The sequence below is a fragment of the Equus caballus genome, chromosome 2 (assembly GCF_041296265.1).
Source record: "Equus caballus isolate H_3958 breed thoroughbred chromosome 2, TB-T2T, whole genome shotgun sequence".
Lineage (NCBI taxonomy): Eukaryota > Metazoa > Chordata > Mammalia > Perissodactyla > Equidae > Equus > Equus caballus.
This window is the reverse complement of record NC_091685.1, coordinates 83,826,448-83,841,679: the sequence shown is the minus strand read 5'-3', so window position 1 is coordinate 83,841,679 and position 15,232 is coordinate 83,826,448. Positions and strand designations below refer to the sequence as shown.

At 34.6% G+C, this 15,232-nt stretch overlaps 1 long non-coding RNA gene across 1 annotated transcript in view; it reads right to left on the bottom strand.

Moving 5' to 3' along the window:
* The window catches only part of LOC138920072 (uncharacterized), a 41,565-nt gene extending 27,053 nt beyond the window's left edge, over positions 1-14,512 (bottom strand). The window contains exon 1 of the long non-coding RNA XR_011430725.1: positions 14,343-14,512. This is a non-coding gene — a long non-coding RNA (uncharacterized lncRNA). The remainder of the gene's footprint in view (positions 1-14,342) is intronic.
* Between the last annotated feature and the right edge of the window lie 720 nt (positions 14,513-15,232).

Genomic DNA, 15,232 nt, shown 5'->3' with positions numbered 1-15,232 from the left:
ATGCTCAGGGATTCAAAGAATAAACACGGCGAAATGTCCATACTATCTAAAGCAATCTGCAGATTCAACGTAATCCCAAACAGAATCCCAATGACATTCTTCACGGAAATAGAACTAAGAATCCTGAAACTTACATGGAACAACAAAAGACCCCAAATAACCAATGCAATCCTGAGAAGAAAGAACAATTCTGGAGACACCACAATCCTTGTCTTCAAAATATACTACAAAGATATAGTAATCCAAACAGCATGGTACTGGCACAAAAACAGACACATAGATCAGTGGAATAAAATGAATAGTCCTGAACTATTTATGTGACTCTTAAACACATAAATATACACAAAATATGCATTTTCAAGGATTTATATATATTTAAAAAAAGGAAATAAGAAAGCTGGATTGAAAGAACATACTTGACACAGGACATCATACCCAAAAAATTAGACAAAAGGAATTTGTAGACATTGATGATAATTTTATGCTTGAACTTCACCTCCACACACGAGATTCTTAAAAACAAAACGAAACAAATGAGCAAGTAAGTGGTTTTGTAAGAAATGGTGGCCAGCTTCATTATAGCAGAGTTAAAGGAAAATCGCTAGTCCGAGGGAGAGACCTGAGATTTTTGCTAATTCAGAAGGAAGCAATAAGGAGAAGAAAGCCGTTGATGTGCAAAGAAAAGATGTTTATTTTGAAACATTATTCTGGAGGAAGGCAGAAGAAAACAACATTTGAGTTGCACGTGAAATGAACATCCTTGGCAAGGAGAAAGGTTCTGTTTGCCTTAGGAGGAGCAAAGGAAGAGAGAAAGAGTGAAGACATAAAGATGATTAAAAAAAATTTATTATTGAAGTATAATTGACACAATATTATATTACTTTCAGGTATATGACTTAGCGATTTGAAATTCTTATACATGATGAAATGATCATCTTGATAAGTCGTTACCACCTGTCATTGTACAAAGTTATTACAGTATTGTTGACTATATTCCCTAAGCTGTACATTACATCCCCATGACATTTATTTTATAACTGGAACTTTTTACCGTTTGATTCTCTTAACCTATTTCGCCCATCCCCTCACCCCTACCCTTCTAACCACCACTTGTTGATTCTCTGTATCAGTGAGAGTGTTTATGTTTTGTTATGCTTGTTTATTTTTTTAGAGTCCACATATAGGTGAAATCATATAGTATTTGTCTTTCTCTGTCTGACTTATTTCACTTAGCGTAATACCCTTTATGTCTATGCATATGCTCAATGAATCTATGATATAGAGATATTTTAAGGCAGAGGGAGGGTAAGTGGGAGCAGCTCCCTTTCTCATACTTATTGATTTTCCTGAGAGCATCTCTCAATTTAGCAAAGAAATATATAGTCTTGTCTCACTTTTAAATCATCGCATGTGTATTATTCTTGATTCTTGGATCCTTAAGTATATTGAGAGTAACTTATACTTTCTCAGAAGTTATGGAAAAGTAAATATGAGACTGAAATTAGTCTTATGAAGCACTTCAGGATCATAATTAGCATTTATTACACCTGTATTATGTGCTAAGCACTGTTTTAAAGGTTTTATATGCATTTCTCTCAACAAACCCCATCTCCCCTTTTTTTTGCAGATGAATAAATGAATATCCCAAGAGGCTTAATGAGGGAAATCGCACAGTAGCTAATGACGGTGTTGGGAATACTATTCCAGATGTCTCAACTCACAGGTCTTGGCCTGCTTTTCATCTGCCTAAACCCTACCCCAGATCAGCACCTTCTAATGCTGGCTGATAAGTTAGAGGAATGCTGTTCGCTGAGTGACTGAGGATTAACAATAGGTATGTGGCCTTGTCTTTGAAATCTTCAACCCTCAGGCCTTGTCACAAGTTTCTATCTCAGGCTCTCCTTTTTGCCTTTTGTAAAGCTTCAGTCATATAGAGAAGGATAATAAAGTCAATTCTCCTCTTGCTGAGTTTTTATGAGCTTCTGTGCTGAGGACAGCATGCCAGAAGCTATTTTGGGGTATATGGTTAAAATAATGCGAAAACCAACACAAGCAGTTGGGTGAACTGAATATGAATCAAAGCCAAGTGGCACTGACACACAGGCGCAGCAGGAACTCGCTCCCCGAGGCGTGTACTTCCTTGGAGCTGTTATTGTGCATCTCTTCTCTGAGAGAGCACTTGCTGCATTGGCTCTTTGCTAGGCTTCAGGTGTCCAGCAACAGCTTTTCAGAAAAGCCTCAATGCCAGCAGTTCAGTAAAGAAGGGAACGCCCACTCTGGGCAATGATTTACACAGAATGAGTATGGAGCAATTAATTATAAAATGCTGCGTCTATATTGTTGCTATGGGGATCTGCGAGAAAGAAAGCGTAAATATTGCAGAAAATAATTTGACAGTAATGAGCCGAGAGAAATGGGCCATCACCATCTCAATTATTTCCATTGACACATTGTCAGGGGGAAAAGGTAAAAATCCATGGAAGTGCTGTGCATATTGATTTTCCTTTGTTGGAATATGAATATTTCTAAAAAGTGTAATTCATTTGAGGATTCTACTTTAAAAAAAAGTCTTGGATGAAACTATTAACAGTGAGATAGCTAAAAGTCCATAACTGCTGATTCCTCTCCCAAGAAGCAATGATTACAAAGAGTTGGTTTGTGTCCTTCACAAATCAAGAATACATATAAACACACACACACACATCCACACACCTGTGTGTGTATAATTTGTGTGTGTGCGTGTGAGGAAGATTGGCCCTGAGCTAACATCTGTTGCCAGTTTTCCTCTTTTTTGCTTGAGAAAGATTGTTACTGTGCTAACATCTGTGTCAATCTTCCTCTATTTTATGTGGGATGCCCCACAGCATGGCTTGATGAGCAGTGCTAGGTCCACAGTTGGGATCCAAACCTGCGAACCCCAGGCCGCTGAAGCAGAGTGGGCGAGCTTAACTACTACACCACTGGGCGAGCCCCTAATTTTTAATTTTAAAACAATCTTCTTTAAAATCTTGATAAATTCTAAAATGTCTATGACATGGATCTAAGAAGTCGCAATCCTCCAAAATGAAGAGAAGGATTGAGAGAAGTAAGTCATTCTGTGACAAACATAAGCTCTTAAACTCACATGTCAGTTTTAACAAAGTTTCATAGCTTATTGCATTAGCTTCTGTCTTTGGTTATATCATGTCAAGTCAGGGCATGCCGTTTGACCTGTCACTTCAAAAGAAATACTTATAAATTTTCTTTGGACATCAAAGCTGGCAGAGGTGAAATTTAGAATGATGACATTTCTATCCTCATTGTGGTCAATTGAGCACAGTATGGGTCTTTAGCAATGAAGAAGAATGGGCCTACAGGCAAAAGTAAATTTAATCAAGAGCTTTCTGCAAGGTGGTCACAATGCATAGGTACTAGAGTATTTATTGTCAAAGTAAGATTTTTAAACACTTGAATACAATATGGTCACGTGTACTTCAGAAACAGTAGTTGACTAGCTATTGAATTAAGATGACAAGACAATATTAAATAAATGTAGAAGTTTATACAATTGTAAAGAAACTTAGCTCTTTCAGCAATAAGAAACCTTTATTACTTTGTTTTGTTTTGTGTTTGTTTATAATAACAAGGAAATGCCAAAATCAATGCAAAGCACCAAAAATTATTCTGATATGATGCAGAATTTCTGTTGTCTGAGCTGATTTCAAGGAAGATAAACAATGGCATTGTTAAGAGAAAATGAAATGCTTCAAAATCAATTATATTTTAACAGAGAGAAAGCCAAATATTCTATTTTTTCATTAATATAAATCTGGTAGTAAGAGACTCACACAACTCTTTTTTAAAAAAAATCTTAATAATCACATCAATTAAGAGAACTTTGCAAAAATTTTAACACATTTCATTTCTTCTTTTCAGACATATTAATTAGTTATTATAATCTAAGACAAGTAAACTTTTTGAAAAGCTTCTCTGACTTATTTTTTCAAGTTTTATCTTTGCCATCTTTTTTTCCATTAGTGAATAACCAAGCACTTTACTTTCCAACAAACTTCTCTTGTTTTTTTACTTGATAAACAGAAACACATCAATGACTTTCATAAAGTTATACTTTTTTACCACTATTATTTCTAGGATGGTCTAAATCACTATTAACCAAATTAACTAGCTTCTACTTCACGAACAACACTCTGACATGCATGAGCATTTTAGCAGACCGGCAAAACTCACAACCACACAGTAAAACCTCCTACAGCCACCTCCATCACTTCTGCAACTTCTTCAAGAAGCCAAAATAAACACGTTCATTAATATGATCAGAACCTTACTCACTCTGTAACAAGGCTTCGATATTCTCTTACTTAAAAATTATCCATATATCTAAAAATTATCCATTAAGTGACTTAATTCAGTTTAGTTCACTAAAGATTTTAGACTTCATAATTAAGCAGACACACTGCAGAACATAATTATTGCTGATATAAAGACATTGGCAGAATTATGATTCAATTTGATTAAACACTAGTTTTTCATTTTCACCATCCTGAACAATCTGTAGAAATAATGATATGTTCTGTACGGTAAACCCATATAAAAAATGAAGGCAGTCCCGAATAACGAGCTTTTCATAAAATAACAAACTCAAATTCTATTCAAAAATAAAATGTATACCTGTTTTATACCACATGGTGACAAAGCCAGGAAATTATAAATAGCTCTTTATTTACTTTTTAAAGCAAATTATCAAACCAGTCTTATTTGTTCAAAGATTCACCTCAAGTTAGTGAACTTGAATTTTTGTATAAAAATGTTTCTATCTAATGCTTTCTGTGAGGATTTTTTTTCTTAAAAGGATAGCATATTTAAAGTATTAAAAGTTTGGCTTGTTATTTCTCTGAAAATGTTAGATGTATATAAGAACTTAATTTTTTCTAATAACCAGCTAAGACAGAAATACGTTAATTTGAGAGTTTTTATAATCTAGTATAATAATATCCCCTGGAGGTAAGAAAATATTTCACACTCATACAGTGAGAGGTAAAGGCTTTTTTTCAGTTGCAGACACATAGCTTTCATCTTCAATTCTTCAACCTCAACTATAGATTAAGAATAAAAAATAAACACAAATCTCAGAGGACTGTTCTATCCCCCAGTGTTCAAAAACTATTTTCTTAATTGATTCAAGTTCGCATATGGTAAAATGAGCAAACGAAGGAAGTCTAACTAACCAGATTTTTCTCTCATTGCTCACCTGACAGAATAGACTCCCATCATCGCGGTGGAGATTCTGAATCACTGATGCACAAACCAACTCATGTCTACAGAGCATGTTCCCTAGACTGTGCCATCAAGGAGAGCCTAGTGGTCCACAGTCCTTGCCTCTGGGTTGTGGAGAGAGCTCAAGCCATGAGTTAGATAATGCATAGATAGACTGATAGACTTGACCAAAACCCTGAAATGATAACTGAAAATTTAGGTGCAGAATTCCCCACTTAGAAAGCAGAGTGTGATCAAAGGTAAAGTTCTAGTGTCCCTTGGGATTCTGAGAGCCAAGGAAATGAGTCCTTGGGCCTGAAGAATGATGAACTAACTCTTCTGGCAATGCAGTTGCTTCTGAGTTACCAGAAATTACCTCTGGCGGAAGAGTTAGTTCACTTGGGCATCTTGTGAATAACCTCTCTAAAACTGTCCAAGTCAAAATTTCAAAAGTTAAAAACATAACATATACAAATACTAAATAAACATGTCCAAGACTTTATTCAACTCATTAATTAATGAGAATGCCAATAAAAGGGTAAAAAAAAAAGAGATTAGAAAATTATTTTGAAGAACCGGCTATTTCTAGATATTTCAAAAGAAGAAATGTTAGAATAAAATCTCTAGTTCAATAAAAAAAGGTTAATATCTTATAAGACAATAAAAGTATAACCTTTGGGTTACTTTTTCTACTGCACAGAAATGCACACCTATAATATCACAGTATCTAGTATCTAACCAATTAATAAATATGAAAGTCAAATATAAATTCTCCTAAAAAAAAATCTTTGGGTGATATTTTTCAGCAGTGCTCCAGTGTGACACTCTCTCAAGTTTTGTATATTTCTTTGCGGTATTTAAAAAAGCTGCTATGTATTGTGATATAATATCGAGAGAGACAGATTATGGTTTAAAATAAAAATAACATACGCTTGAAAAGTTAAATAAAATGTATTTTAGAGATGCATTAAAAAAACTGGTTGTAATATAGCCCTCAAATAAATCCATGGAGGAAGATAATACGAAAATCTCCTGATCAGAAGTAACTCAAACGTAAGCATAACGTATCTACTTAGAGTAAGATGGCTCCTTGCTGATTTCAGCTTTCAATAGGAAATTTATACCATTCCTATTTTCATTGCATATTGATACTTAAGGGCTGTATCTCTTAGTTGTAACTAAAATAATAATATAATTTTCTATTGAGCAAAAAAGGTAAATTATACATTTTTATTGTGGTTTTTTTGTGTGTTTATAAGAACTTTGAGCCTCAGATAATTAAAAGATTGTAGTTTTTTTTAAAGACTCACATTCACATGAGGTAGACAATTTATTTTGATGGAATAAATAATATTTTCACATCTTATGTACTACTATTTTAAATTACATAATTAATGTTCTGATTGGCAAAATATAAATTCATTTAAAATATTATAGTAATATTGATAATTTTTCTATTCATTATATGATCAACAGAGTCTGCCTTTTAAGAAGATCCCCAGATGATTTATACACACATTAAATTCTGGAAAACCCTGCAGGAGGAGAAACAAAAAGTAGGACTCAGATTCTAATATTTTCTTTGCCACTTAGTAGCTCTGTAATCTTACACAATTTACTTAACCTACCATAGGCTTTTTTCATCAAAAAATGAGATAATGCCTCCTCTGAGAATTTTTGTGAGCACTAAATCATTCTACATCTATAAATTTCCTGCCAAATACAAGTCTATAAATGTTAGCCATTGCAATAATATTACTAAGAAAAAATTAGACTAGAGTCCAAGTGTCCGTAGAAAAATGTTAGAACTAAGGCAAGTCACTATCGTGTTCAGGCTCCCCATCCCTACGAAATAAAACTCACTGAACTGGGCAAATATATTTCATTTAGGACAAAGTTGCAACTTCTCCAGTAATTGTCTCTAGATTGGTGATTCTCAAATAGTAGTGACTGATTCCGCAGCAGCAGCAGCCGGAAATTTGTTAGAAATGCAAATTAGCCAGCCTCAGCCCCTACCTATTGATCAGAAACTCTAGCGATAAGGCCCAGCTACCCGTGTTTAACAAGTTCTCCAGGTGATTCTGATACATACTAAAGTTCAAGAACTACTGATCTAGACCAACCTCCAGGATACTTAATCTAAGTACTTTTACGAGATTATCTAGTGAAAACTTCATAGCAGCTAGCCAACCCACAAACACCGTGCGTCTAAACTTTGCTTAACGTATTTCATTGGCATCAACTTTTGTTCCCGGAACTGAGCAATCATCATTTAGCTATAATGGCTAGACGACCTGGTTTTAAGCTCTTCGTATTTTCAGTGCAAAGAATTCTGGTTATGATTTATCTATGAGGGAAGAATTTTTCTAATTACTGGCAACCTCAGGAGAGCCACAAACAGACTTTTTCCTGGAGGGCTTTTGGACGCTGTGACTCTGTAGCCAGCTATGCACACAGCGGTAGCATCTTGTCAGAGGGAATCCTAGAGGTGTTTTTGGAGCTGCAGAATATTCTCTTTAGTAACTCTCCTGTGCTTGTTCTATTTACAGCGATTTTCATCCTGAGATTCACAGCCCAGGGTGTTGCTAGGGGGACTTGGCAACAAATGCAACAGAGGGAAGCAAGAGAGAGGTTAAAGAAAAGTGAATTTAAAACGAATTTTTTTTTCTTTTTGGCTAAAATGAATTTACAGGCATTAGTTTTTAAAATTGCATGTTTTAATAATCCTAAATCTGTCTAAAGTTCCTCGACTTGCAAGTCAGAAATTATAGGTACTGAAACATCGACACTGTACTAAATGCTGTGATTCTGACTGTTGAAAGAAATTGCAGATTTAATGAAAACCTTCACCTGACAAACAGGATTGCTTATTTGGATTCCTTAAAGAGGCCTATAAGACAGAATATCAGAGTTAGAAAGAACTTCACAATCACCCGGTTTAGTTAGCCAGCTGGTTAATGGTTTCATTCCCTTCACAACACTCATTAAGGGAACAGTAATCATGAATTGGCTTTCTTCACTGGGAGAGATCATGTCAGCTACATGAATTAAAATCTGCCATCTTATTATGGACTACAAACTTTTCGTAGTCTAACCTCAGGGTACCTCACTGACTTACTTTCCTGTTATGCTTCCTCTAGCTCATTGTGGTGTTTTGTTTTCTTTTGTGAACATGCTAAACACACTCCTCAGGGCCTTTAGACTGGAGTGCTCTTTCCGTATCTAGTGCGTGACTTATTCCCGTACACCATTCATGTGTCCGTTCACATTATCTTATCAGAGAATGCTTCCTGGATCCTCACCTCTACCCGATAGCACCCCCTGGCATTATCAATCACTTACTCTTCTTTATTGATCTTTGTAGCATTTGTCACAATACAACACATTATATTTTGTTGGTATGTCTCTCCTCCACCACAATATAAGCTCCTAGATGGCCAAGAATTTGCTTTTTCTTCTTTTTCTTCACAGTGGTAATACCAATATATGCAATAGAACATGATATAGATTAGGCAGTTAAGTAGCATTTATTAAATAAGTGAATGAAGATATTAATACTTAGAGTTTGTCCAGTTTTGCTTGTGCTAAGCAGATAACTGTCTTGTCAGGCAACCAAATCCAATCTTCAACAATTCTCTTTCTCCAAATATTCTTCTGAAAGATGAGTTGAAAGTCTGTCTACTAGTAACTTTCCCCATTTTTTCCCTCTGATAAAAATAGTAGTTAACACTGATGGAGCTCACAGCACCATCCAGACTCTATGGAAAGTGTCTGTTACCCTATTTCATCCTCATCCAAAGCCTATGAATGCACAGACTTTCACAGTGCCCTAAATATAGTAAGAGATCAATAAATGTTAGCCACACAAAGAAAAATAATCCTTCTTCCATGTGATAGTGCTCCTAAATTTGAAGATAGTTGTCATGAGTTCCTGGGTGTTCTCTTTTCTCTCTAAATGTCTTCAGTTTTTATAAAATTTTCTCCTAATATGATTGAACCTAGATGTTCTCAGTGATTCAGTTTGTAAATAGCCTTTTTATAATGAGTCCCAGGATGGAAAATACTATTTTTGTTACAATCTAACCTAGTGTAGAATTTAGCAAGATAAGATGAATACGATTCTATGAATGTCATCTTAGATTGTAGAAGGTTTCAATTTAATTTTAATGATTGATTCTTAGTGAATGTGTTGGTCAAACAAAACTACATGCTCCATCTCATTTCAACTAATCTTAAACCAACTGACCTTCAGCATTATTGAACACAAATGGTGGAGTATAAAGTATTCTACTATTATTTACATCTTTTCTTTTTCTTAAATTTCAATTTATTATTCCAGGTTTTTTGGAGCATTTAAAATACTAGTTTGAATATCCAAAATAGTAACTATCTCTCCTGATTTTGTATCATCAGAGTATTTTTAACGATAGCAGATACTATTACTTGCCTATAGAACAGCCAATATCCCTTTCTTTCACTCTAGCAGAACTCCAGTTTTGTGGTTGGCCAGATGTCTATGCCCAGGTCATGAAGTGTAATTTGCCTAAACAAACCATATGAATCTCACCTTTCGCTCCAATCTTTCTTACTAGCATGATACACTGTTGTGGAAAGTTGTTTGGCTCGTTAAAAACCACAAGAAGATCTGTTACCCTGTGTGGAGACTGATGGGTGAAGAAGACATAGTTGAGCTGGGAGGAAAACGACCACTCGTTGAAGTCAGCCACCTTTAGTGTACATTCTACTAATTGTAGCTTTTAGCTACAAGATACAAGTTTTGTTCTCATTCAAGGTATTTATATATCATTGAATAAGAAAATATAAACGACAGAGCCCAGACTTCTTTTCAAAGTGACTATTGATCCATTAAGCAAGTCACTTTGGGGGGTACACTTGCTCAAGAGTTTTTGATCTACCAAATCTATCATTATTCCACCTATATCTCTCTTTCCCACATAAAACACAGGCAAAATGATTTCAAAATTTGTTAAATGTCTTGTTGAAAATCAGACACATTATATTATACGTCTTTCAGAATTTCTAATCTAATAGACTTTCTAGAAAAGGAAAATAATATTATTAGTTGGTCATGACTCATTTTTGGTGCTCAAATACTGGGCCAGAGTGATTATTGTTAGAGTGATTACTATGCTAAGTGCTGGAAAAATACTTGTGTTAAAGTCCACTTGTAATTTTTTTTAGGTAGACATTGAAAGCAAAGCCACTGACATATAGAAAATCTTCTTTTATACATTTTTAAATATTGGAAAATATTTTCTCTTTTCTAGTTTTTCAGCAATATTTTTCTCTGTGTAAAATTTATCAAATATTGTCTGCAGTGGTCTCATGATCCAACTTTAGTGTATTTCAGTACGCTAGATTGTAATTAGGAAGACTGCACTGCATTCATTTGAATATATTGAAAGTATCTAGATACTTAACTGCTTAATGGAATTTAAATCACCAGTAATAATGCTCTACTCTTATAAAGTTGAAACCAATCTCTTTTGAAGAAATATTGAAGGTGAGTAAAGCTACATTATCATGATTATTATTTAACATTACATCTGCTTCAGCAGTTAGGGCTATCTTCCTTAGTCATTTTTTTATAAACATCATTCAGTGGAAAAAGACACAAAACCTTTTTTTGTCATACTTAGCATTTTCTTTTGAAAATCTTAACTATTTTTATAGCAGTTTGAGACTCACAGGTACATATTCTTGGTTTATAACCTGACTCGCATATTTTGCATTTCATTTCTAACTACAATGTTTATGTATGTGTACGTGTGCATGTGTGTGTATGTGAGTACATATACTTGGAAGATATTATCAAAAATTTGTTTTTTGAATATGTTATTTATTCGTATAGGAGCAGCACTGATTAATGCAGGTTTGGGCAAGTAATGCGAATAAGTGAAGTGGGCTGGTGGAGACTGATGAAATGATGTGTGTATGGGTATGCCATCAGTATTGACACATAGCTCCAGAAAACTTGCCGTTACAAGAAAATGTGAGCTAAGTGTACCTAGATAATCTACACTTTCAAAAGAAGTTGGAAAGTCATATTTAATGTGAGATAGTCAAAGATTTAAAGTCGTCAAATTCTAATTTTTGAAAAAAACTAACATAGCCTCAAAATCATATCTAAAATCATATCTAAGTGCCAAATCTTGTTCTTGGGATGCTATTTTGAAGACTTCAGTCTAATTTACATAGCAGGAGGTTTAGAATTACTGCTCTGCATTTTCAGCTTTGTTTGCCTGCATCATTGAACAACTCTGAATCTGTATGCTATTTTATAAAGTAGGACAAATTATGCCAATTTTACATTATTCTTTCTTAGAGTCTAGGTATACCTCTGAGGTTTGATTCCCAGCTCTGATCTGCTACAATATGAAATAGCAGTTTTCTACCTAAAGTTTATTACAATTTTATCATCAACCTAACTTTTTTCCTAATTACAACTGAATTCAATTTTTATTATTTTTCTTTCTGCAATGTCTAAAAGGCTAAAGGTTTTATATTGGATTATGAAATTTATTCTTCCAACCAAAATGAAGTAACAAAAAGCATATCTACATTTCCATATGAAATGACTATAAAACCAGACAAAACAAGGTTTTCACAAATTGGATACCAAATTGTGATCCCCAAGAGATCAGAAACAAATGAGATAAGCCCTACAATTTGTTGAGCTTACTGCCTGGAGAGATTTCCAGGCCTCAGAATGGAGTGAGGGAAGCCAGGGATAATCTTGAAGTTTCTCTGAGTTGAGAAGATAGATCTGGAACTCTGGAGAGTCCAAGACAGCTAGAGTTTACATGGCAGAGTTAAGGAGACAGAGAGCTCCACAGAAAAAGAAAAATCTCTGGAGATCTGCAGAGGATGTCCCTCAAGTCTTGAGCTGAATACAGGTCAGCACCCAAGGTTCTCACTAATAAATTTTAAATGCAATCCTTGAAAGAGTCAAATGATTTCCAATTAACTTAATTGCTTTTTAGAATGAAGTATAGTAATAGTTACAGGAATACAAAAACATACAGCAACTGGCAAAGTAAAATTCACAATGTTGGACATCCAATACAAAATTTCCAGCCCAAGAAGGAAGCAGAAATATATAACCCATGAAGAAGAAGGGAAAAAAGCAATCAGTAGAAGCAGAACAAGACATAAAAAAGATCATAATAATAGTGAACAGGGTCTTTAAAATGGTAATTATAATGCTATAGTATATGTTTAAGAGGGCAGTGGAAAGACTGATACGTTAAGTACAGTCATGGACAATGTTCAAAAAAGATACAAATAAAATTTTTGGAGTTGACAAATACAGTGTCTAAAGTGAAAAGCAGATTTGGCACTGCAGAAGAAAGTATTACTGAACTTAAAGACAGGAGTAGAGCTATCCAAAGTGAAATACAGAAAGAAAATACTGAGAAAAATGAACAGAGCGTCAGTGAAATACAGCACAAGTTCAAGTAACCCAAAATAAATACAATTAGAGTCCCACAAAAGGAGGAGAGTGGAAAAACAATTGAAAGAATAATGAGTGGAAAATCTCCAAATTTGATAAAAATTATAAACCAAGAAACTCAATGAATCCCAAGGATAAAAACCGTAAGGAAAACTATGCAAAGACATATTATAATCAAATTGTTAAAAAAGAGTGATAAAAAATCTTAAAAGTGGCAAGAAAAGAAAAACATTATATACAGTGTAACAGTGACAAAAATTACCAATTTCTCTTCTGAAATAATTCAAATCTAAAGACGGCAGAAAAATATCTTCAAAGTACTCAAGGAAAAAAATTTCAACCAGAATTCAAAAAGTTTTTTTCCAAAACAAAGGCACAATAGGAACTTTTTGGATAGATGAAAGCTGAAAGAATTTACCACTAGCAGACCTATTATAAGAAATGTGAAAAGAAATCCTTCAGGCAGAAAGAAAATGATAGCAGAGAGGAATCTGTATCCACACAGTCGAATGAAGAGCAATGGAAAATACAAAAATATGGCAAAATGCAAATTGTTTTTAAAATTATTTTAAAATTTCTTCAAAAGATAATTAATATTTTAAAGCAAAAACTAATAACAATATATTATAGACTATAACATATAAAGTAACATATGCATGACAATAATAGCACAAAAGCCAGGAAGAAGAAGATGCCAGTATATTGTTTGTTTTAAGGTTATTATTCTATCTCTAAGACGGTATAATATTCCTTGAAGGAAGACCATGACAAATTAAAGAGGTATACTCCAAATCCTAAAGCAACCACTAAAAAGAAAGCTAAGAGTAATTGTTAATAAGCCAAAAAGAAGAAGATAAACTTGAATCATAAAAAATATTTAATTTATCCACAAGTTATAAAAAGAGGAAAATGGGAAAAAAGAATGTATGGGACAAATATAAACAAAATAGCAAGATGGTATATTTAACCTAAATATATTAATAATTAATATAATATGTAATAATTGCATCATATATAAATGACCTAAATATTTAAATTAAAAGACAGAGATTGCCAGCTATTTTAAAAGAAGCTCCAACTAAATTCTAGCTACAAGAATTCCACTTTAAATATAAAGATGCAAAGAGATTTTTTAAAAAGGTTCAGATTGATTTCCAGCATGAAAGTATAAAGAACACCACTAACCCATTCCCCAGTGAAACTACTGGAAGTCATAAAATACACTCACATACACACACACACACAACAACAACAACAATGTAAAGCCTTTGGAAATTGTCCTAAGTGCAAATAGCAAGTGAAGAAACATCTATTCAAGAAAATCTACAAACATTCAGTGTAAAAATTGAGCATCTCTGGTATTTGAATAAGACTGCTCCCTTCTTCCCCACTTTTAGCTCTGTGAAATGGAAACTTCACTTCAGACTTCTACAGCTAAGAACACAGAGCTCTCACTCACTCCAGCTCTCGGTTTTCTTCCTGATAGGAAGAGGATGCCAGAGTTCCTTGTCTTGCCCACAGCAACCTGTTACTGAGGCTATGCCCACAAGAATGCAGTGAGAGGCGGGGGCTCTCTTCTACCACCAGGCTCTTATGCACAGAATGGAGGTTCTACCTTTGGTGCAGCATGCTTGCTCCAGCCTGTTAGGCAGTGGTTCCACGCAAGAGAGGAAAACCAAGAGGACCTCAGGCTGTGGCCCTTCCCTCCTTCTCCCCACACGCTCAGCACTAAGCTCCTAAAGAAGGATGTCTCTCAGAGAGAAGCTTGCTATTGTCTTGACTCTCAGCTCCAGAGCTCTGACTCAGAGATTTTCCTGGGAGGAAAAGCAAGCCATAAAACAGATAGCTCCAAATCTCTTCTTGAAGGAACTGATATCAATTGCAACAGAACACAGAGTAATTCAAATGTAAGGATGCCCTTAAGAAAAGTGGAGAATGTGGTAAAAGACAATTAAGAAGAGTCTTGTGGAATTAATGCAGATAATGCCTGACTGTAACTAGCAGTTTCATGAAAGAACTGGATGATAAGACAGCTGGGAGGAATCCTCCTGATATCAAAATAAACATCAAACAGTCTCAGAAATTTCCTTCGAAGGAGCTAGAATTTTATTAGATTGGTTTGTAGAGAAATTTATGTCAGGGCCTTATTTAAAACAATAAAGAAATCAGCCAGCAATTAATGGAGTGTAACAGCTGACATGATCTGGGAAAAAGAAGAAGAGAACCCTAGCAATATCACTGTCACCCAGGATGACTATGGGCATACCCAAAGCTGTGTGTCCCGGAGGGGCAACATCAGAGTCTTAACACGGATGGGGATGAGAAGTAGACTTCATTATGAAACCAGTCGTTATACAGATAAACAAGCAAACAGCAATAACATGTCCCAAGGCAGCAAGAAGAACAGAGCCCAGAGTTGCTACATCCTACTGCATAAAATATCCAAGTTCCAGAAAAAAAAATCTCAAGGCGTGAAGGAAACAGAAAGTTGTGACTCACATACAA